Source organism: Phascolarctos cinereus, unplaced genomic scaffold, assembly GCF_003287225.1.
Source record: "Phascolarctos cinereus isolate Bilbo 61053 unplaced genomic scaffold, phaCin_HiC Scaffold_2;HRSCAF=192, whole genome shotgun sequence".
Taxonomy (NCBI): Eukaryota; Metazoa; Chordata; class Mammalia; order Diprotodontia; family Phascolarctidae; genus Phascolarctos; species Phascolarctos cinereus.
The window spans coordinates 37,480,940-37,505,980 of record NW_027555625.1 but is presented as its reverse complement, the minus strand read 5'-3'; the positions used below and the strand labels follow the sequence as shown (position 1 = coordinate 37,505,980).

Sequence of the window (25,041 nt, the reverse complement as noted above, 5' to 3'; positions counted from 1 at the left end):
AGCCCATTTTCACTGTCCACCTTCCCCTCAGCTGGCCAGTCTGGTGGCTCCTCCCGGGGCAAAGCCGTCCCTCCCTGCCGCCCTCTCCAAGGCCGCCAGCTCCGTTGGGCGGCTCAGATCTCCGGACAGGCGGTGCTGCCGCAATCTGCTCCCGGGCCACCCCGCAGTCCGTCCTCCCCGGGCTGCCACGGTGGCTCTCGCGCGGCTCTGACCAGGCTGCTCGTCTGGCTCCTGATGAGGATGCCGGGCCCCCGCTGCCTCTGCACAAAAGCCTCCACATGGGCCTCTCCCTCCTTCTGCTTTTTGGCACTCCGCCTCTGCAGACACTCGCGTGGGGTCAGGCCGGCCTGGGCAGCCTTCAGCAAACGCAGCACCCCTCCCCGTGTGTGTGACACAGGCTGGCCCAGGTCAAGGGGACGCCACGAAAGGCGGGCGCGATGGCGCGTGCATCGGCGGCCAGGGAGGAGCCGAGCCCCAGACATGCGCAGAAAGTGCGGCAGCCTCGAGACTACGATTCCCAGAAGGGCTTGCTCACCCGCGTGCATCTTGCAAGTTCAGAGGAGGGAGGTTGGGCGGTGCCTTTGACGTCATTTCCGCCGTGCCCCCTCACCCCTTTTTTCATGTTTGGGGGGTGTCTGTTTCCCTTCTCTACACCGAGTTGACCGAAAACGGGGTGAGTGGCCACGGAAAGCAGGGCCTGGCCTAGGCGGAGGCGGGCTGCGGGGCCGGAGCCCTGGGATCTGGGGGGGGCTCCCACCAGAGGGCGAAGCCCCTAGGGGCGTGGGGGCGAGGCCGTGGGCGGGGGTTGTCCCGTGTCTGCCCACTCTCCGTGACCCCGGTTGGGGTTTCCTTGGCAACGATGGTTTGCCCTTTCCTTCAGCCCATTTGGCAGATGAGGAGACCGAGGCCCACAGGGTTCAGTGACTTGGCCAGGGTCACCCGGCTAGCGGGCGCTGAGATTGTGTCTGCAGCGTTCGGGCCCGCACTCTGCCCCGGGGCTGGGGGCTGGAGCCAGAGCCGCCTCCGACAGGCCCTGCCCCTCCAGGCCTCGGCCCTTCCATGTGCAGAGCCCTGGGGCATGAAGTCCTGGTGCTTCTGTGTCCCTGGAGGGAGGCTGCGATGCCCCTGGTGACCGTGCCCTGCCCTGCTGAAAGGGTCAGGAGGTGCTGGCCCCAAGACAGCCCCCCCCAGGAGAGAAATGACTGCTTCCTTCTGGGCCCCTCCCACCCACCCACCCCCAGCCTCTGCCCCCCTCCCTGATCCCGCAGTGGAGAAATGGGAATGTCTGGTGTGAGCAGGGCAGACCCCCAGCGTGACTCCTCACTGTCCTGCTTCTCCTTTGCTCCCCAGCTCTCCCTTCTGTGGCCTCTGCTCTGCCCCAGGAGGACAGCCTGGAGGAGGAGAGAATGGCTTCTGCCCTGACAGCCAGGCCTGGGAAGGTGAGTGCCACTTGCTGCTTTCCTGAAATAGCATCTCAGGCCAGAGACCATGGGATAGGTTTCTTTGTTCTGTGCTGTAGCACTAGGAATTGTGGGCATGAAGGAATTCTGTGTTTAGAGCGTAAAGATACCATATAGGTCTTCTATTTATCCTCCCCCCATAAAACAAATTAGATTTACCTTTTTTTTAACAATCATTTTTAAGTTTTGATTTCCAGATTTTTTCCTTCCATCCAACTCCTTCCCCTCACATGAAATTAAACAGTATGATACCGATTGTGCATATGACATCGTGCAAAACACTTCAGTATTAGCCATGTTGAAAAAAAAATAAAATAAAGTTTGAAAAAGTTAGCTTTGATCTGCAGTTCACTTCATTTTTCATCATGAGCGTGTAGAAGTTTCATGGATCATTGTATTGATCAGAGTAGCTATGTTCACAGTTGATCAACCTGACTATTGCAGTTACTGTGCACAGAATTCTCCTAGTTCAGCTCACTTCATAGAAGTCTTCCTAGAGACTTTTCTGAACTCACCCTCTTCATCATTTCTTAGTGCACAATAATATTCCGCCAGAATCTTAGACCACATTTTATTCAGCCGTTCCCTAAGTGATGTGCATCCACTCAATTTCTGATCCTTAAAAAGAAACAGAAAAAAACGGGTATGTTTTTGTACAGTTATATATGCTGATATATCAATATGTATATCAAAATTCAACAAAACTCAGAAGCAAGAGAAAGAGAAATTGCATTTAAAATAATTGCAGACAGTATAAAATACTTAGGAGTCTATCTACCCAGATACAATCAGGAATTATAAGAACACAGTTACAAAACACTGTTCACACAAAGCCAGGCCTAACTAGGTGGAAACGTATTAATTGGTCATGGTAAACTGAGTCTTTCTTTTTTCTTTCATGTCTTTGGGATGCAGACATGACAGTGGTATTGCTAGGTCTAAGGATATGCACAGTTTTATAGCTCTGTGGCCCTTAGTTCCAAATTGTTCTCAGGAGTGCTTGAGGCAGTTGGCCACGCCACCAGCAGTGCATTAGTTTCCATCTTTTTCCACGTCCCTCCCAGCATTTATCATTTATTATTTCTGTCATGTTAGCCAATCCGATAGGCCTGAAGTGTTTTAATTTGCATTTCTTTAATTATTAGTGATTTAGGGCATATTTTTCATATGACTCTTGATAGCTTTGATTTCTCCTTCTGAAAAATGCCTGTTCAGATCATTTGACCATTTTTGAATTAGAAAATGGCGCTTCTTTTTATAAATTTGTCTCTGTTGCTTCTGTATTTGTGAAATGAGGCCTTTATTAGACAAGTTTGCTGTAAAAATTCTTACCATTTTCCTGATTGCCTTCTTATTTTAGCCGCGTTGTTTTTGTTTTTATAAAAACTTTTACATTCCTCGTACTCAAAATTATTCCTGTTACCTCCTGTGATGCTTTCTTTTTCTTGTTTGGTCATGAATTCTTCCCATATCTGACAGGTAAACTATTCCATGCTCCTCTCTACTTCTCTTATGATGTCATTATTTATGTCTAGATCATCTACCCAACTTTACCTTATCTTGATATATGTTATGAGATGTTTCTCTTTGCTTAGTTTCTGCCTGACAGCTTTCCAGTTTTTGTCAGATAGGGAATTCTTGCCCCCAAAGCTTGGATCTTTGGATTTATCAAGCAGTAGATTACTATGGTCATTTGTTTCTTTTTATTGTCTACCTAATTTATGCCATTGATCAAGCACTCTATTTCTTAACTCTTACCAGATTTTTTTTGGGGGGGGCAATTGGGTTAAGTGACTTGCCCAGGGTCACACAGCTAGTAAGTGTCAAGTGTTTGCTCTGAGGCCGGATTTGAACTCAGGTCCTCCAGACTTCAGGGCCAGTGCTCTATCCACTGGGCCAGTGCTCTATCCACTGTGCCACCTAGCTACCCCACCAGATTCTTTTGATGATGACTCCTTCTAGTATAGTTAGAAATCTTGTACTGCTAGGCAGTCACCCTTTAAAATTTTTTTTTTATCGATTTCCTTAATATTCTTGACCTTTCACTTACTAGCTGGGTGACCCTGGGCAAGTCACTTAACCCCAGCTGCCTTAAAAAAAAGCAAAAAAAATTCTTGACCTTTTTTTCTTCCTTACAAATTTTATTTTTTTTCTGGTTCTATAAAAAATTTCTTTAGAGGCAGCTAGGTGGTGAAATGGATAGCCCTGGGTTCAGGAGAACCTGAGTTCAAATTTGGCCTCAGATACATAAAAAAACCCATTTACCAGCTGTGTGACCCTGGGCAAGTCACTTAACCCCATTGCCTAGCGCCCCTCCCCCCAATTTTCTTGGATAGTTTGATTGGTATGGTATTGAATATGCAAATTAATTTGGGTAGAATTGTCATTGTATTATATTATTGGCTCAGTTTACCCATGAGCAATTAATATTTTTCCACCTAATTAGATCTGGCTTTGTGTGAACAGTGTTTTGTAATTATGTTCTTGTAATTCCTGGTTGTATCTGGGCAGATAGAATCCTAAGTATTTTATATTGTCTGCAGTTATTTTAAATGGCATTTCTCTTTCTCTTGCTGCTGGGCTTTGTTGAGTTTTGATAGACGTATTGCTGTATCAGCATATAGAAATGCTGAAAATTTGTGTGGGTTTGTTTTCTGTCCTGCACGGTTGGTAATGCTCTGCATTGTTTCAACCAGCCTTTTATTTGGTTCTCTGTGATTCTTTGAAGTAAACTTCATACCGCCCACAACGGGTGACGGTTTTATTTCTTTGTTGCCTTCTTCCTTCAGTTGCTTTCTTCTTGTATAATTACTACAGCTGTCTTTTCCAGTATAATGTTGAACAAAAGTGCCTACAGTACTCATCCTTGCTTCACCCTGGTCGTTTGGGGAAAGCTTCTAGTTTATTCCTGTCACAGATAATGCTTTCTCTTGGTTTTGGATATATACTAATTATTTAAAGAAAAGATCCACTTATTCCTGTGCCTTATGGTGTTTTTTAGTAGAAATGGGTGTTGTATTTTGTCACAGCCTTTTTCTGCAGCTATTGATATGAATACTACTTTGGTTGCATCCTGCAGATTTTGGTATGTTGTCTCGTTGTTTTTGTTACCTCTAATGAAATTATTGATTGTTGCTCTGATTTGTTCGTTGACCTCCACATTCTTTAGTTTTAAACTAATTTTTATTTAGTTTTCAGTTAATTTTCAGTCTGTCTCAAAGGCCCTACTTTAGTATGATTTTCATTGCCTTCTGTAATGAAAAGTTGTGTTTAATATTTCTGCTTCTCTGTGTTTGTGTAGTTTTTATGCCCTAATACATGGTGAATTTATGTGAAAATGTCATGTGCAGCTGAGGAAAAGGTGTATTCCTTTCTGTTCTCATTCATTTTTCTTTAGAAATCCAATTTTCTCTACCATAGCTGAGTTTTTTAAAAATTTCATTTGTCTTCTTAACTTCTTATGTGTTTTATGGTTACATTTATCTGTTTCTGAGAGAGGAAAGTTGAGGTCCCCTACTAGCAGGATTTTAATGTCTCTTTCCTACTGTAACTAATTTTTTTCCTTTAAGAAATTTGAATGCTATGCCATTTGATTCATATATATTTAGTATTGATATTATTTATTATCTAAACTGCCTTTTAGCAAGATATAGAGTCCCTGCTTATCTCTTTTAATTAGATCTATTTTTGCTTTCCTTTGTCTGAGATTATGATTTCTACTCCTGCTTTTTTTTTTTAACTTCTGCTGTAACATAATAGTTTCTGCCACAGCCCCTCATTTTAACTGTGTATCTTTCACTTTCAGGTGTGTTTCTTGTAAGCAACATAATAAGTTCTGGTTTCTAATCCATTCTGTTTCCCCCCTTGACGCTATATGTGAATTCATTCCACTCAGATTCACGGTTATGATTACTAACTGTGTATTTCCCTCTGTCCTGTTTTCTTCAGTTTAACCCTCTCTCCTTTTTTAAAAGCCTTTTTTTTTTGTTTTGCTTCTGACTATGCCTGCTTTAATCAGCACTTCCTCTTATCACCTCCAGTCTTTTCTCTTATCCTCTTCCTTTCCTACTTCCTCACTGGGTGAGATAGATTTCTTTACCTCACTGAGTTTGTTTGTATTCTTTATTCTTTCTTCTTTGAACCAGATGAGAGTGAGGTTCAAGCTTTGCCTACCTGTTTTTCCCTCCAATGTAAGAATACTTCCTTTTGCACCTCTTTTATGTGAGACACTTTTCCCTATTTTCCTGCTTCCTTCCTTCTTCTCCTAATGCGTTCCTTCTTTTCACCCCCTATTTTTTTTGAGATCTTCCCCACATTATCAACTCATATCCTTGCCTTCTGTTTATGTAGATTCCTTCCAACTGCCTTAATAATAAAGTTCTTAGACATTGCATGTGTCTTCTCACAATAACAGTTTAACTTATTAATTCCCAGGGACAGTGAGGTGGCACAGCAGATTAGTGTACCAGTCCTGGAGTCAAGAGGACCTGAGTTCAAATCCACCCTCAGACACTTGACACTAGCTGTGTGACCCTGGGCAAGTCACTTAACCTCAACTACCTTGTCAAAATAAAACTTTAAGTCCCTTATGATTTCTTTTTCCTGTTTACTCTTCTGTGCTTCTCTTGAGTCTTGTGTTTTATTGTGAGATTTTCTATTGGGCTCTGCTCTTTTCGTCAGGAATGCTTCAAAGTCCTCTGTTTCAGTAAATGCCGTGTCTTTGAGGATGATGCTCGGTTTTGCTGAGTAGATTACTCTTGACTGATTAACACGTCAATACGAGAATCAGCGATTTCACGCTGTACTTTGGATAGCTGGTTAACATCCCAGGTAATCCTGTCAGAGTGCCATGCACCTTGGAGCTTATTTAATGTTTGTTCAGTAGGTACCTTATAAAGTCTGAATACACATATGGAGTTACACAGATAAATGAATAGCGATAATCACATTTCAAACTGAAGCACGTTTCTCATTGTTGTATATGTTTACCTAATGCAAGCACTGATTGTTCTAAAAGATCCAATTCTTGTTGCACCATAGCATCTATTTCAATTTGATGTTGTAAAGCTACGGATGTGTTCTGAGCTAAATTGTTAGCATACTGAGCAGTTTGTACAGAAGTTTGTAAGGCCACTGCAGACCCAGAGAGAGAGGCAATTATGGAAATTGCAGCTATTATACCTAGAACTAAAGTACCAATGAATCTTTTTCTTCTGTGTTTTACAAGAGCCATTTCATGGGTTATTTTATCAAAAGTTTCTTCTCCTGCAGACTGATACCACCTATGTGACACTTTGGTGGGAAATAATGCATAACTGGGTTGTTCTACAATCAAAACTATCGGTCCTGACGTAGGATCTATACATCTGGATAAAAGTATAATTAATGCAAGACATGTTAAACATTTATTTGTGATACTTTTGGACTAACAAATTACCATGCAAGAACATTTAAGGATACCCAATACAAACTTGTATGTAATGAGTTTTAGGAGTCATCTGGCATTTGCACACCATTTTCCGTGTTGTTATAGAGCCTAATGCTGCCATGGCCCTCCAAAGATCCGGGGACATTTTTCCTCCTGGTTTTGTTATAATAGTGTCTTCTATAAGAGAGCCTATAGATGCACCACCTCCAGTATCAGACCACACAAATAACCTAGGCCCCCTCCCCCACAGGTTATATTAAGGTGAGCAACACATTTTTCCCAAGGTGGAAGAGAATGCCATTTAACACCCTGGGTAAGGGAACAAGTATGATAAGGAGGCCCAGGGGTTTGTGACCTAGACATCTTTCTTCAAGCACAAGTATTCAAAAACAGTTTTTTCACTGTCCACCATTGTGCAAGCTCAAGAAGTTGAGCTGTCTTTTTCTTATAAACAAGACTATAACACATTTTGTTCAGTTCTTCTTCCCCGGCCAAACTGATTTTAGAAAAACATATGGGAACTCTTGTTGCTAAAAGGTTCGTGGATACAATTTTTTGCATGTTTACAATGTGTGGATTGTGTGCTTTCCCACCAAGACTGTCAGTATCATTTACAGCTATCGGGACCAAGTTATCATACCAAGTAACAGGTTTGACCCGCGGGGGATAAGGCAGAGAAGTCCACTGCAGTTGTTCTCCCATCCCATAGGCACCCGTGATAGACATCATGGCATAAGTAAAGTCACTGACTTAGCACTCGGTCTTGGTCTTCTCCTTGGTCTTGCTTTCCTCTTCCACTTTTGCATGCTTGAAGAACCTCTTCAGATCCTCAGGGTCTTCATCTCTGCAGCGAGCGTGTTGACACATACGGATGTTTCTCTCGGGGACCCAGGCTGGTTCTCCTGCATTTCCTGGAAAAACACAAGCACAACCTCGACCCCAGGTTAATAATTTTACTGGACCATCCCACTTCCCTGTCTGTGGATCCTTCCACATTACTGTGACATCTGGTTGCTCATCTAACAACCTGTTCTTTTGCCCTGCAAAATGTTTTTGTGCAGGAGTACGTCCCTGATCATCTAGTGTCAAAAAATTTATGGTATATATTACCAGATCCGATCTCCTCTGTACCCTATTCTCTATTCCCCCTTTTTTCTGTTTTCCAAGGAGGACTTTAATATCTTTGTTGCATCTTTCAACAGTGGCTTGTCCTGTAGAATTGTACGGGATGCCAGTAGAATGAGTGACATTGTAAGTGAGACAGAATTGTGCAGAATTCCTGCTAGTGTAGGCAGGACCATTGTCAGTTTTGAGGTGTCTTGAATTCCAAGAATACTGAAACAAAATAATAAATGATCAATAACATGAGTAGTAGCTTCCCCAGCTTGGGGTGTAGCCATAGTAAAACTAGAAAAAGTATCTACAGTCACATGTAGATAGTAAAGATGTCCAAAAGATGGATAATGAGTGACATCCATTTGCCATATGTCCAATGGATGGAGACATCTTGGATTAACAGAGGTTATACGCGGAGAGGGAAGATAAGGAATACATTTTGTACATGTTTTAACAATATTCCTTGCTTGTTCTCGTGTAATGTGAAATTGTCCCCTTAACATATTAGGAGACTGATGAAAATGTGCATGTGATTGTTTTGCTTCAAGTAGGGAAAATGGAGTTTCCTTCTACAATAGGACCTAGAAGAGAAGTATGAGCAGGAACATGCATGCAAACAAGAGAATGGGTATGTTCTCGTATTGCACTTTGTAATTCGTGAAAAAGCTGAAAAATAGAGAGGTTAGTGGAGTACTTCAATTGTGCATTTTCTATAGAATTATCTACATAAACAGCATACTTGCTATCAGAAGCAATATTGAGAGGGCAATTGTAATGTTTTATGACTTCAATAATTGTAAAAATTTCATTTTGTTGAGTAGAATTGGAGTATTAATAATCCTTTTAGTGTCAGGCGGGCAGTAATAAGCTGCCCTACAGTTTTTCGTGGCATCAGTAAAAATAGTTAGTGCTTTAGATAATGGTTGTGTCTGTACAATCTGAGGGAAAATCCACTTATAATTGAATTGAAAGAGTTTTTGAGTAACTATATTATCCATAGATCCTTGATACACAGATACCACAACTGGCCAGAAGGTGTCACCGTTGACTAACATATCAAGCTGCTCCTGAGTATATGGTTGATGAATCATTTGAGGGAGGCACCCACTGATTGCAAGTACTCTTTTTAGCACTTTTGATATAAGTTGCTTTATGAGCCGTGCATAAGGAGTTACAGACTTTTTAGTTTGAAATGGCAGGAATACCCACTCTAAGATTCCCGCTTGTTGGTGTATAGCTCCAGAAGGGATTTCTGGAGTTGGCATAATTGTTATTTCAATAGGAAGATTGCTTTCTATTCTTTGAATTTTACATTTGTCAACTGCAGATTCAACTTTTTTCAATTGTATATCTGCCTTTGGAGTTAACTGCCTTGGGGAATTAAGATTAGGATCTCCTCAGAGTATTTTAAAAAGTTCCCCTAATTCATGAGTTCCTATTTCTAAATGAGGTTGAAGCCAATTGGTATCTTCCAATAATTTCTGAAAACATTTAAAGACTTTAATTGATCCCTTCTTATTGTAACCTTCCGCGGTCTGACGTCTGCCTGATCTACTGTTTGTCGTGAGTATGAAAAGGGTGGAGCAAGCTGTATTTTATTTGGTGTTACAACTAAACCTTGATATTCCAACGCTTTAGTCATAGTACCCAAAATTACTTCTAATACTCCAGCATCTGGGTGAGAACATAAAATATCATCCATATAATGTATAATATAAGCCTGTGGAAAACGATCTCTAACTGGTTGAATAGCTGCTGCTACAAATTGTTGACAAATGGTGGGGCTATTTTTCATCCCTTGAGGGAGAACTTTCCATTGATATCTTTTGTGAGGGGCTCTTAAATTTATTGAAGGCAAAGAAAATGCAAAATACGGTCTGTCAGTGGGTTGTAGCGGAATAGTATAAAAACAGTCTTTTAAATCTATTATCTGTAAACGCCATTCTTGTGGTATCATATTAGGAGAGGGTAAGCCTGGTTGAAGGCTGCCTATATCTTGCGTTCTATCATTTATGCATCTAAGATCAGTTAACATTCTCCATTTTCCTGATTTCTTTTTTATAGCAAAAATAGGTAAATTCCATGGACTATTAGAGGGTTCAATGTGACCAACTTCTAACTGTTCCTTTACTATTTCTGTTAAGGCAGCCAGTTTTTCTTGAGACAGGGGCCATTGTTCCACCCATATGGGAGGCCCCTTCCTCCAAGTTATGTTAGGGGTCTCTACCTTTCTATTATTCTCAACAGTGACCCCAATTAAAAACCCTGATGTGTAGATTGTGTGGATACTCCCATATCCTTAAGCACATCTCGCCCCCAAAGATTTACTGGCAGATTTTCAAGAACTTAAGACCGAAATTTTCTGACCTCCTGTACTTGCCACGAGAGCCATTGGGCACTCTGTTGTGGCATTGTTACAGTCCCTACTCCCTGAAGAGGCATCTCTGTTTGATATAAAGGCCATGTCTGAGGCCAGTGTGTTCTAGCAATAACAGACTTATCAGCTCCAGTATCTATTAACCCTTCAAAAGTTTTTCCTTCAATATTTATTGTTAAAGTGGGGCGACTACCGGTAATTGCCTGTGCCCAAAAAGCTTCTCTACCTGTACTGCCAAATCCTTGTGCCCCTCTGATCTTATTTTTACTACTGCCTGTGTTCATATAAGGAATAAGTATCAGCTGTGCAATTCTCTCCCCTTTGGTTAGTAGCAGAGGCTCAGGGTACAGTGAATATGAAAGAACATGAATTTCTCCAGTATAATCAGAATCAACAACTCCTGGTAATATTACAAGTCCTTTTAAAGAGGATGAACTAAGACCAAGAATGAGTCCCATTGTCCTTTGAGGGATAGGGCCCAAAATACCAGTAGGTAATGAACATGTGCCTGTAGAGGGGGTTATTGAATAAGAACATGCAGTAGGGAGATCAAGACCTGCACTACCCTTAGTAGCATGATATAATTCTTTTAGTGTGGCTGAGCGGGCATTTGAACTGGAGGAATTAAGGATAACGCTGCTCCCATTGTTTGGTGGGGCCGGAGCTGGCCCCAGGAGACGTTTCCCGAAAGTGGATTCCCCTTTTTGTCTGTAGTGGAGTAACACTCCTTAGCCCGGTGTTTGCCCTTGTGGCATCTAGGACAGACCTGTGAAGGTAGCTGAGATTTCTGAAATTGAGGGTTATGCATGGGGGCCTTACAATCTTTTTCATGTGACCTTGTTTCCCACAATTATAACAGCGGAGATCTTTGCTGCCCTGAGACTGCTTTAATGCCGTAGCAAAAGTTCCCGCGAAATAAGCAGTTGTTCCTACACCTTTTAATCATCTCAGTAACAGATATGTCATCCCTTGTTCCAGCTAAGCACTTTTTATGGTCAGAATTAGCATTTTCTTTAGCTAGCCTTTGTAACAAAATAGCAGCTGCCTCAGGGTCACTGATAACTTCTTGAATGGCTAAAGATAGATGAGCTAGGAAGTTGGCAAAAGGTTCTTGAGGCCCTTGAACAAGTTTAGTACAGGAAGTAGAGCGATCAGTTTTCCCTGGGACCTTCATGCACGCTGCACGAGCACACTGCATAATTTGCTCACAAGCATGTAGGTCATAGTGTAATTAATTGCTCTCTTAATTCTGCATATTGTCCAGTACCAGTTACTGTTCAAAAGTTATGTTTATTCCCTGTTGATGGTTCTGCCTAGCCTTCTTCTGACACAGTTCCCAAAATTCTGATTTCCAGACTAAATAATCACCTCCTTGCCCCCATGTTTCAATTCTTTTAGTAATTTTAGATCAAAAGACCGATGTTCTCTGATGACCCCTCCATTAGGATTTGCTGTTTCTGTAACAGGCAAAGCAATCTGCAATTCTGTAGGGACATCCTACCCTGCTGTGTGTCTTAGAGCTCTGGTCACAATGTCTTCCTCCTCTCCATCGATCCAGATTTGACTGGGATAAATGTTTTGGAGGAGCTGGAGGGCATGGAGCATGTGGAGGGGGTTTTAAAACTCCAGCCCCTTTCTGACTTCTCTCATCCTTAATTTCTGTTTTTGTTAATATTTCTGCTACTTCTTCCTCCTCTGTGGTGCTACAAGAAGCCTCCACCTTAACTACTTTTGTGGCTAAGGCACTTCTTCTGGTTTTTGGAGTCATATTTTAAGTATGTTACAAATTGAAAAAGTGGACACTGGAAAAGCACCAGGTCCACATTCCTGATAAGACTCACTGAACTGTTTACCTACCATTTCCCATGTTTCTATATCTGTGGTCCCTTCTTTGGGAAACCAAGGACAGCATTGTTCCAACTGTATCTAAAAATTCAATCAGTTGTCTAGAATTGATCAATAATCCCCTATCTTTTACTAATGATTTTAATACTTGTAAATAATATTCTCGATCTCTTTGCTCTGCTGATGAAGCTTGCCCTATTTTTACTGCTTATGTTTTCTTTTAAACAATATTCTCTGTCTTTCTTTTCTGTTGTTTATATTTTCTTATACTCTCATTCAGCTTGTGTAACTTCACTTTCACTGTAAACCAACCTAGCAAAGTACATCAATTCAAAGTGAAAATAAAACACACACACTGATCTATTTTTCTAATCCTGCTTAACCTGGTGAATAAAACTACTTAGAAAGAAATTACCACCCTTACCTTGTTTGCTGTCTTTTTTCAAAGGCTGGCATTGCCTCCTTTCCCTTTCCGGAGATCCGTTTGCTGTCTTTTTTCAAACAGCGGGAGTCATCTGCTTTCCGGCAACGTGTTTCCCATCTTGTTTGAGACGAGTGGAATGTTCCTCATTAGGGCTGATGGCCAGACAGCCCACCTTGGTCAAGGGCTCCTTACCGGAGGAAACCACTCTTTCAGGCTCCTGAGTGCCTCACATTGGGCGCCACCTGTTGCAGACACCTGCATTTACGACTGTGTTTAATTGCATGTTTAATTGCCAGTGAGGTATGAGAGAAAAAAAGGAATCAGGCAGACTGGGGGTAGCAAGTTAAGAACAAGCTCCGTTTATTGATCTGAGGGTTAGGGTTTTTATACCCCATTTGTGGGAACAGAACCCAGAGTGGAAAAAGCCAAGTTATCAACAATAATTTTTCTCATGGAAACAGTAACTGGGGGGAGTCCCCTTAGAATCGTCTCCTTGCTTCCCGGTTATTTTTCAAGGCCCTTCTGTTCTCAGGAGAAAACAGAGCAAGGGAGGGCTTGGAGAGCCTATGGTCTGACTTAGGTGGCCCTTAGATTTTAGAACAGGCTGGAGGTAAAACCTGGCCTAGCCTAAATCCTCAAACCCATTGGTGCAAGCCCTCTACATATCACTGCTGATTGGTGGATATTTAGGTTTCTGCTTAGTAGTGAGCTCATTTCCAAGCATGGGTGTTAAGCCAATGTCGATGAGTAAATGCCCAAACACAAAATTGTGTACTGGACATGAACTGGTCACTGTGTCTATGTTATGGCTTTCATCGGTTACAGTATTTAAGTTATCCCTCGGTGTCTAAATTATGATTTTTTTAACAGGTCACATGTCCAGGCTTCCACCTTTCACAGAGTTTAAGTTAATGGCTTTTTACTTCTGTACTGCTAAGCAGCCTTATTTACTGCAGCAATTAGTTTTGGTTTGGATTGACTTAGAAAGGACACAGAATCTCAAGTTTGATTTATATGTAAGTATATAGTAAAAGTATTTATTGTTAAGATAGTAAAATAGGATTAAGATTAGTAAGTAGAGTAGAGTTAGAGTTAATAAGTCCCAATAGGTAACAATAATATACTTAAGTCTCAATCGGTATCAAATCTTGTCACAATTAATCATCACTGTCAGGGGAACCACCTACATCTGGCCACATGGGCTGGGGAGTTCTGGTTTTCAGCCTCCAGAGTACCAACAGGAAAATCCCAGGCTACATGTCTGCGTGTAGGGGAGACTCCAAAGATAATTCAGGGCTACTTGCCTTTAATAGTTCATTCTAACAAAGAAGGCAATTTGCCAAAAAATATATGATCTGTGAGAAAGGAGCTGCTTTAAAATTATCTTTGAGAGTATTCCTATTTATGAATATTGGATTACTGGAGGGATGGCTAGCTCTTCCTGGGAGCACATACCATGAACAGTCCTTCAACCTAGGAGTAAGATTAACATGAAAAAAGAGTCTGGGTCAAATTGCAGGCATACTGAGCGAGGTCAGAATGTCTTTTTTTTAAAAATTCATTCATCACAATTTCTTACTGTGTATTATGGTTTCTCCCCAATTGGGACCCCATGCGTATTCTTCAGATTTTCATGTAATATTTCCCTTTATGTCTAGATCATGTATCCATTTTGACCTTACCTTGGTAAATGGTGGAAGATATTAGTCTATGCCTACTTTCTGCCAGTCTGCTTCCTAGCCTCACCAATCTTTACCAAATACTGAATTCTTGTCCCAGCAGCTTGAAGGCTTTACACTTGTCAAACACTGGTAGCTATATTTGTTTGCTGCTGTAAGTTGTATGTCTTCTCTGTTCCACTGATCTACCTCTCTGTTTCTTAGCCAGTAGCAGACAGTTTTGATAACCACTGCTTTATAATATAGTTTAAGATCTGGTATTACTAAACCTCCTTCCTTTATACTTTTTTCCCATTAGTTCTTTTGATATTCTTAGCCTTTTGTTCTTCCAAATAAATTTTGTTATTATTTTTTCTAGCTCAGCAAAATAACTTTTTAGTATTATTTGCGATGTCATTGAATGTATAACTTAATTTTGGTAAGATTTTCACTTTTATTGTATTGGCCCTGCTTACCCATGAAGAATTAATATTTCTCCATTTAAATCTGATTTTTTTTTTAATACAAAATGTTTTTTTAATGATTTTATTCAAATAGTTCCTGGGTTTATTTTGGCATTTGTATTTCCAAATATGTTATACTGTCTAGAGTTATTTTAAATGGCATATCTATAGCTTTCTCTTCCTGCAGGGTCCTGTTGGTGATATATAGAAATACTGATGATTTGTGAGGGTTTACTTTATATCCTGCCACTTTGCTGAAATTATTATCTCAAGTAACTTTTTAGTTGAGTCTTTAGGATTTTCCAAATACATCATCATATTATCTGCAAAAAGAGATAGTTTTATTACTTTATTCCCTATTCTGATTCCTTTTATTTCTTTTTCTTCTCTTTTTGCTATTGCTTAGATTTCCAAAACAATACTGAATAATACTGATGACAGTGGGCATCCTTGTTTCACATCTGATCTTACTGGGAAAGCTTCTAGCTCATCCCCATTACAAATAATGCTTGCTAATGGTTTTAGGTAGATGCTTCTTATCCACTCTCCTGTAAGTATCCACAGCCAGCAGCCTCCCTGCCACACTGCTAAGGTGGCTGTTATAACAGGCATGTGCTAGCTCCTTGTTGTTAGCCGTAGCACGCGTTTAGGGTTAGGCTTCTAGTCAGCCAGCACAGGAAAGCAAAGGGTCCTTCAGTCCTCCCCTGCTCGGATATCTGAGCCCTACAGTCCCTGTGAGGTGAAAATTGCTGTGGCTGAGGTTGAGGCTGGGGATGCCTCCCAACCCAGCTACCCCCAGGGCTGTTGTTTGTAGTTTGGGAGGAGAGGGCCTGAGTGTTTGGACTTTACTTGGGCCAAACTTCCCATCCTGGGGTCTGTCTTCAGGTCTTTTTCAGTTGTCCTCAGAGAGCCACTGCTCTACCACAACTCTCCATTCACCCTGAGGTGCCATTCTGTCTTGTTTATGGAGGAAATCTGTAGAGCTTGGAACTTTCTAACCTATTCTGCCACCTTCCCTTGTTTTTGTTCTTTTGGCCCTGGGAGCACTGAGCACAATCTTGTTAATTTCAAAGCACTACATTTTAACAAGCAAAGTGATTTGATGAAGAGAGGAAACCACCTTAGTGGTGAAGAGATCGGGATGATTGGTTGAATGAAGTGGGTGTATTTAGCCTAGAAGAGAAGACTTAGGGCTACATGATAGCTACTTTCATCTATTTCATTTTCATTGTTTTATTTCAGCAAGTATAAAAGGAACTAGGCTATTACTATTTGAGCTTAGAGGGCAGAAGTAAGAGTCACTGGTGCGTGTTTAAAAAAAACATTTAAAATCTGTATCATTGGATCCATTAACAACAAGTATTTATTTAGTACCTACTGTGTACTGGGCATTGCGCTAAGTGATAAGGATATAAAGGAAGGTGAAAATAGCCCCTGCCTTCAAGGAGCTTACAGTCTGATGGGAGAAGAATTCCTAAGTGCCTGCTGTACATCAGTCTTTGTATGGGGTTACAGATATGTAAATGAAATAATCCCCACTGGCAAGAAGTTTATATTCAAACTTCATAACAGTTAGAACTATACTTGAGTAAGCACAAATATTTTTGGTGTCTCAGGAATCGGTGACATTCCAGGATGTGGCTGTGGAGTTCACCTGGGAGGAGTGGGTACGTTTGAACCCGTCTCAGAAAACACTGTACAAGGATGTGATGCTGGAGAACTATAGGAACTTGGTCTCTTTGGGTAAGAACAGCTTCCCCTTTGGAGCCATGATGTATGCTATAGAGACTTTTGAGATTTTAAGTTATTTTTTGTCATACAAAAGGAAGATATTCATAATCCTTTTGTAGCCAAGAGACAGAATACTTGTGCTATCTGTTTTGAGGGAAAATGTCTTTCTGTAGTATATCTATAAACTAGCCTGCTTCATTTGTTATCCTTGAGAATGTATCTTCCCCTCTCTGTTGCTTCAACTCCAAGATTTTTCTGTTCAATCCTAGTATAGGTATTATTTCCCATTGTCTAAGTAAGGATTGAGTCAAATGAACTGTATTTTCTAAGTCCTACTCTGTAACCCCTTTCTCCATGATGTAGAATATCCTTCAGTGGTCCTTTGTACTATTTTTGAGGTCTTCCTAGCATGCCTACATTTTTTTTTACCAAAGAGCTTGATCTGATTTGGAATTCTTTTATTAAGTTTAATAGATTGTTTTTTTAATGTCAGTTCTCCTCTACACTCCCACTCTACCCCTTAAAAAACAAACAAACAACAACAACAACAACAACAAAAACCTATCTGTCTTTCTAACTAGTGCATTGAGCCCTCTCTGGTTGAAAAAAATAAAAATTTTCAGAGAAAATCAGCTAACATAGACAGTGCCCTTGATGATATAAGATATATTCTGCACCCTTATTTCATCGCCTTTCTACTAAGGAGGATTTCATATCTGTTTTATGATGGGTTCTGAGTTGACTGTCTGTAGTACTTTTTTATTTTCGATGGACAGGATTTGCAGTTTCCAAACCAGACGTGATCTACCAATTGGAACATAAGGAAGCATCTTGGATGTCAGAGCCAGATTTTCCAAGTAGCAGCTGTCCAGGTGACTACATAGAAATCAATTAGATGGATCATTGCAAATTGCAGCTCTGTTGGTCATTGTAGGTCAAAGCTCTTGTAAAATGTGGAACAAGGTGATGTTACTAAAGCTTCTCAGGCCTGTTGAGAAGAGTGGAGACTTTACAACTTCATTTTCTAATTCAGAAAGTTACCTTTTTATGTATGTCTTTACTCACATGTACCTCCACTCTAAGAGAAAGTTCTTGCCTCTATACAGGATAGGTATTTCTGTTCTCTTCATTGAAGATTATCTTATCTTAAACAGGCATTCTCTTGCCTCAGTTGCATGAATTCATTCTCCTTTTTAAAATAGACATGTTACTTAAAATATTAACAATATGCCCTTTTTGTTTTGGAGTTCCATTTTAATATTTTCTTCTGTGTTGTTTTTATGGTTAATGTTCCTTTGCTTCTGTTACTTTTTAAAATATTTAATCATAACCTAATTTTCCATTCTCCAGTCTGTCATTTTATACATCATCCTGTTTTACCTTGTGCTTTGAAGTTATGTTTATAAAGTCACAATATTATGTTCATATCTCAGGACTTGTTTGGCTATAACCGCATCTTTGGACCTATAGTTTTTCAGTATTTTGCTATTTCACAAAAAACTGCTGTCAATATATTTTGAGAGAGATCTTTGTTTGCTTTTGACAACATTTTGAGGATATAGATCTGATAGTAAGACCATTGAGTCAAAGGATATGAACAGTTTTATAGCTCTTGGTTAAATTGTTATGTTGCTTTTTACAAAAGAAAAAAAATGGCACCAGCAGCTTATTAAGTGCCTATTTCAACATAACAGCCAAAAATTAAAGTATCTTTTAAATTTTAAAGTATCTTTGCAAATCTGATGACTATTTGGTGATACCTCCAAATTAGGGGGGTTTTTTATGTTTCAGGTGATTATTATAATCTGTCTTGTGAAAAATACTTATATGTCTTGATCATTTACCTTTTGGAATTGGATCTTACTCTTACAAATTTGAATCAGTTCCTTACAAAATAGATACGTTGGATTTTTAGAGAAAATTTATGGCAACAGTTGTCTGATATGACCCCCTTTCCTCATATTTCTTTTTATTCTGCTTGTTTTGTGTCTCTATCTCTTCTCCTCACTCTAAACTCATCAATTTTTTTTCTTTCTGTCCGGTGTTTTTTCTTCCTATATTCCCCCCAGATATGTTTGCAAGCTCTCAGAGTCATCTGGTTTTTTATGGGTAGTCTTTCATTTCCTTATTTCATTCAAATATTAGCCATTTACAGTAGTGTAAGCACTTACTCATCTTTCCAGGTAGTTTCATCCTAAGTCAATTCATTTACATATGTTAACTTTAAATTATTACACTTTCACATAACATAAATTATGATATTTAGCGAAAGACAGTGAGACTAGGCTTCTCAAGTGCGAAGGCAAGAGAATACCTCTAAAAGCTTTGAGCAACTGGGAACCTTGGGAAAGGAGAAAAAAGGCAGGATTAATTTGCTCTGTATTTTTCCTTTCAGGAAGCAAAGAATTTACTGGAGAGAAACCTTATGAATGTAGTGAATGTGGGAAGGCCTTTAGGAGTAAGACACAACTTAGTATACATCGGAGAATTCATACTGGAGAGATTTTCTATGAATGTAAGGAGTGTGGGAAGGCTTGTCACTGCAACTCAGAACTTATTCGACATCAAAGAATGCATACTGGAGAGAAACCTTACGAATGTACAGTGTGTGGTAAGGCCTTCAGCATGAATGCAAATCTCATTGTACATCAGAGAATTCATACTGGAGAGAAACCTTATGAATGTAGTGAATGTGGAAAGGCCTTTAGACAGAGGACACACCTTTATGTCCATCAGAGAATTCATACTGGTGAGATTCCTTATGAATGTAGTGAATGTGGAAAGGCCTTCAAGAGGAAGACACAACTTACTGTCCATCAGAGAATTCATCCTGGAAAGATTCTTTATGAATGTAAGGAGTGTGGGAAAGGTTTCCTCTGCAAGTCAGATCTTACTAAACACCAGAGAATTCATACTGTAGAGAAAGCTTATGAATGTAATGAATGTGGAAAGGCTTTCAGGAGTAAGATACATCTTTCTGTACATCAAAGACTTCATCCTGGAAAAATTCTTTATGAATGTAAGGAGTGTGGGAAGACCTTCCATAGAAACTCACATCTTATTAAACATCAAAGAATTCATACTGGAGAGAAACCTTATAAATGTAGTGAATGTGGAAAGGCCTTCAAGAGGAAGGTACATCTTAACCTGCATCAGAGAATTCATACTGGAGACATTCTTTATGAATGTAAGGATTGTGGGAAGGCTTTCCTCTACAACTCAGATCTTATTCGACATCAAAGAATTCATAGTGTAGAGAAACCTTATGACTGTACTGTATGTGGAAAGGCATTCAGGAATAAGACACAACTTGCTGTGCATCAGAGAATTCATACCGGAGAGAAACCTTATGAATGTAATGAATGTGGGAAGTTCTTTAGACAGAGGACACACCTCTATATGCATCAGAGACTTCATACCAGAGACATTCTTTATGAATGTAAGGAGTGTGGAAAGGCTTTCCCTTACATCTCAGATCTCATTCAACATCAGAGAATTCATAATGGAGAGAAACCTTATAAATGTACTGTATGTATGAAGGCCTTCAGGAGTAGGACACAACTTACTGTGCATCAGAGAATTCATACTGGAGAGAAACCTTATGAGTGCAGTGAATGTGGAAAGTTCTTTAGACAGAGGACACACCTTTATATCCATCAGAGAATTCATAATGGAGAGATTCTTTATGAATGTAAGGATTGTGGGAAGGCTTTCTCTTACAACTCAGAACTTATCCGACATCAAAGAATTCATACTGGAGAGAAATCTTATGAATATAGTATATGTGGTTAGACCTTCAATAGGAAGGCACAACTTACTGTGCATCAGAGAATTCATACCGGAGAGATCCTTTATGAATGTAAGAAATGTGGGAAAGCTTTCTGTTACAACCCAGAAGTTATGCAACATTAAAAAATTCATCCAGAGAGAAACCTTATGAGTGTACTGTAAGAAGGAAGGTATTATGCCTGAATGTAGAATTTACTGAACATCAGAACATTCATTCTGGAGAGAGACTTTTTTGAGTGTAATGAATGTGGGAAGACCTTCAAACTTAGGACACAGCTTGCTCAGCATCAAAGAATTCATTTTGTAGAGGAATCTTATGAGTGTAATGCATGTGGGAAAGGACTTTAGACTAAGAATGCTGCTTTATTTCCATCAGAAAATTCACACTGGAGAGATTCTTTATAAATTTAAGGAGTGTGGGAAGATCTAGCTAAGTAAACTATGATTCTGAGTCACTAAATGAAGTTCAGAGAGTCCTTATTTAGCCCTCATGGGATAAAGAAATATCCCTTCTTTCTTCGGAGTCCTCTAATAGGATAAAATTTAATGTTATCCTTCCATGGGCCTTCAGGGAGTGAGAGGTTATGCTGGATGGGCAGAGGATCCTGAGTGGCTAGTGGTATTGGAAAAGCCTTGGTGTTAACTTTGATCCCTGACATATGTCATGCAAGAGGTATATGAATTACCTCTTGGCCATCAGATGATCATGATGTTTGCTACGTAATTGTGGACTGTGCTTGAGGAAGCATGATCTGAATTGTGTTCCTGATTTTGATGGTGCTGCTTCTGCTTGTATTCATCAGGGTAGCCAGTGTGAACTGCAAAGATTTGGAATCTTATTAGTTAAAACAAAGCATCAGAGAGCTTGTGGCAGATGTTCGTGGGATATGATTTCTTCCCAGTTTTCTTAATGTCAAATGGAGAAATCCAGTTAAGTGCAGGTAAATGACATGAATAACTGTGACTCTGTTAGTCAAGTACATTATCTAATTTGTTGTTGTTTACGCATTTTCCATTGTGGCTGACTCTTTGTGACCCCCTTTTGGTTTTCTTGGCAAAGATATTGGAGTGGTTTACCATTTCCTTTTTCAGTTCATTTCACAGATGTGGAAGTGAGGCAAACAGGGTTAAATAAATGACTTGTCCCGAGTCACAGCTAGTAAGTGTCAGAGGCTGGATGTGAAGTCATTTCTTCCTGACTCCAGGGCTAGTACTCTATCCACTGTGCCACTTAGCTTCCCATTTTATGTAATTAGTGACACGTAGGAAAAGATGAATGAGATTTTCATTGTAGTCAAGTGGTATGAATGGGGTTTTTAGAAGAGGAAATCAAAGCTATCAATTATCATGTGAAAAAATGCTCTAAATCACTGTTGGTCAGAAAATTACAAATGAAAACAAGTACCACCTTATTTCTATCAGATGGCTAACTTGACTGAAAAGAAAAATGATAAATTCTGGAGGAGATGTAAAAAAATAGTTTATAACTTGACCAACCATTTTGGAGAACAATTTGGAACTGTGCCCAAAGGACTATAAAAGTATGCCTATCCTTTGATTCAGCAATATCCTACTAGATTTGTATCCCAAAGAGATAAAAGAAGAAGGATCTATATGTACAAAAATCTTCATAGCAGCTCTTCTTGTGATGGCAAAGAATTTGAAATTGAGGGGAAAGCCATCAATTGGGGAATGGCTGAACAAGTTGTGGTATATGATTGTGGTGGAATATTATTGCACTATAAGAAACATTAGATGGCTCAGGGGATATTGCGCTGAGCTTGGAATTAGGAAGACCATGGTTCGAATTTGGCCTCAGTCACTCACTGGCTGTGTGTCCCTCAGCAAGTCACTTAACCACTGTTTGCCTTAATCCACTGAAGAAGAAAATGGCAAAACCACTCCGGTATCTTTCCCAAGAAAACCCCACAGTGGTGTCACAAAGGGTGAGAAACAACTGAACAACAACAAAAGAAATGATGAGGGGGATGGGGTCAGAAAAACCTGGTAAGACCTATATGAATTGATGCAGAGTGAAGTGAGCAGAGCCTGGAGGTCATTGTATACAGTAACAGCAGTATTGTAATAACAGTCAGCTGTGAAAGACTTAGCTACTCTGTTTAAGATGATGATCTAAGAGAATTCCAAAGGACTCATGATAAAAAATGCTTTCTACCTCCAGAAGGAGAACTGATGAATTCAGTGTAAATTGAAGTATAATTTTTTCATTGTCTTTGACTAATATAGAAATTTGTTTTGCATGATGTCACATGTATAAATGATATATTGCTTGCCTTCCATGTGGATGTGGGAGGGGATGGAGTGAGAAAGGGAATTTGTAATTCCAAATTTTTATAAGAATGTTAAAAATATTTTTTGAATGATGAAAAAAATTTGGAATCACTCATGATATGGACCAGATAATTGAATTATGATACTTGGGTCTTTCTGCAGCAGAGAGAAAAAACATAAGATTTCTGCCTGCCTCCCTGAGCCCTAGTGATCCGCCCGCCATTTCTAGCCAGATGGATGCAAAGTGTAATGCGGATTAATTTGTGGAGGGCCAAGCTTGGGCTCTAGGGTAATGGATAGTTTGTTGCGTGACTAATGCACATACTAGCCAGAAGTTGGCTCTGCAGTAATAATCCCTGCAGTTTCAGGGGGAGGGAATGGAAGTGATTTGAGTTGACCCTCCCAAGTGGTCGTTATTAAATATATATGTGCAGAATCTGATTCACTACTGATAATAAGTAGTTGTTTATTGGTTCATGAATCTACCTTAAAGCATTGTCCCTCAGCAAGGGGGCTGGGGGAATGTTTAGTCCTTTATCAGTACAGAGACTAATAGGGAGCATAGTTTTCCCAGACACAAAGAGGGCCTAGGCCTGGTGGTACTTGGAAGCTATAAGGGCCAAAGAGAGTAGGAACTTTAGAGCTGGTTGGAGAGCTGACAGCATATGAAGGATGTCCCTACCCAAGACTTAATACAGTCATGAGTAGTTGTCTACTCATAAGTTGTCGAACTTCTGAATGCACTTAAGGAGTAATCTGCCAAGACAAGATATTGCTGTCATGCTGCTAGTGAGAGCTGATGGAATATATTCCCACTTCGCATTTCCTCATCCTGTTTGGTGAACTGACATTACTTACCCTTAAATCGTTATGTATTTGCCGTCTGCACTTTTATAATGGTTTTTGGCTAGAGACAAAAATGAGCTGATTTTTATTGCATTCTAAGCAAGTGTTTGCTATAAACAATCAGACATATCTGGGCAAGGAGCACATTGAACATATAACCCTAGACTTGGCCAGGATCCTCATCTTAAAGGGTTCTGTCTCTCTCCTCTCCCTCCCCAGTCCCCACAGAAACATAAAGACGAAATTCACATTTTTTTTACTGTATTTGTGATGGGAGGTTTTCTGTTTTTTAAATAAATCTTTCAAGAATAAAACCTCAATATCCAAAGTGGTTTCTCAAACTTGCCATTTGCTCCAAATTGCTGTAATTCTTGTTGGCTTCTAATTCAGATGTAGCCCCAATGCAACTTTTGCTCCAGCCAAAGTATTTCCCTCCTGAATATTTTATGCCTTTAGGTATCAAGAGATGTTAGAGAAGTACTTAAAGTACTCACATCAGAGATATACCAGATGAAGAACTCCAGTGGGTCAGTGTAAAAGGGCAGCATTTTGTGACTGTCCCCTGGGAGTCACTGTTTCCTACTCAACCTTGGGGGCATTAGTTCTTCCTGATTGGGAGAAAAGTGCAACTCCAGGAGAAAACAAGAGATGGAAACTTGCCCATCCTGCCCATGACGATACAAAGAAGTGACATCCTTGGTTGGCAGCTAGGAGTTCAGTGGACACTACAGTGCCCCTTCTAAGGACTAGAAAAATGAGGTGATAGAGGCAATACCTAGATAATGGAGAAAAGGCAGGGACTTTTTCTGAGCTCTCCCCAAAACCCCTCCAAACATCTTTAAATAATGCCTCAAAATAAGTTCTAGAGCAAGAGAACCCACAAAACAACTGAGTGAAACAGTTATCCAGCCTAAGACAAGTTGGAGGGTCAGCAGAAAAGGTCTGTTACACTGGGATAAGAGTCCAGCATAGGTAACGCTCCAGCAAACCACAAGTAGGTCTTAGGGAGGGAGGGTGGTGACTGAAGCAGTTTCCTGATCTCAACACACAGTAAGGGGAGTCAGATAATTGGTCAGAAGGAGATTGCAGGGTCCCTTTGCTGGCACCAGAGGCAGGACTCTGTTGCATTGCCCATACCTGGATGTGGGTCTCAGGCCCAGGATGAAGAGAAACCCTAGCATACTAGAGCTTGCAGCCACAGGGGACCTGGGACCCTGGTCACATTCTGGAATGGAAAAGAGTGCTTGTGGTCACTCGGACCAAAGCAGAAAAGTAGTAAATACCCTATTCCTAGGTCATGCCACCTTGGAAAAACTGCAAACTTACAGGTTCCCCAGAATTACTCTGAAAACAGCTGCACAAAAAACCTGACTCTTGGGTCAGTGTCCCTTCCAGTCCATAAGCACTTTAGCATAGAGTTAGAAGTCTAGAAATTGTTCAGCAAAATGAGCTAACAGCAGAAAAATATCCTGACATACTTTTAATTTTTGTTTGTGTTTTCTTTCACAGCATGCCTTACTTGGAAATATGTTTTGCATGATGACACATGTATAATCTATGTCAAATTGCCTTCTCAGTGGGGGTGGTGAGGGTAGGGAGGGAGGGAAAGAA

The 25,041-nt window shown here is 40.2% G+C and overlaps 1 pseudogene across 1 annotated transcript; it reads left to right on the top strand.

Moving 5' to 3' along the window:
• Positions 1-450: 450 nt before the first annotated feature.
• LOC110203469 (uncharacterized) lies at positions 451-25,041 on the top strand (annotated as a pseudogene). Its single transcript, XR_013484451.1, has 5 exons — positions 451-673; positions 1,351-1,439; positions 16,389-16,515; positions 17,280-17,375; positions 18,899-25,041. The product of XR_013484451.1 is annotated as an uncharacterized LOC110203469 (transcript).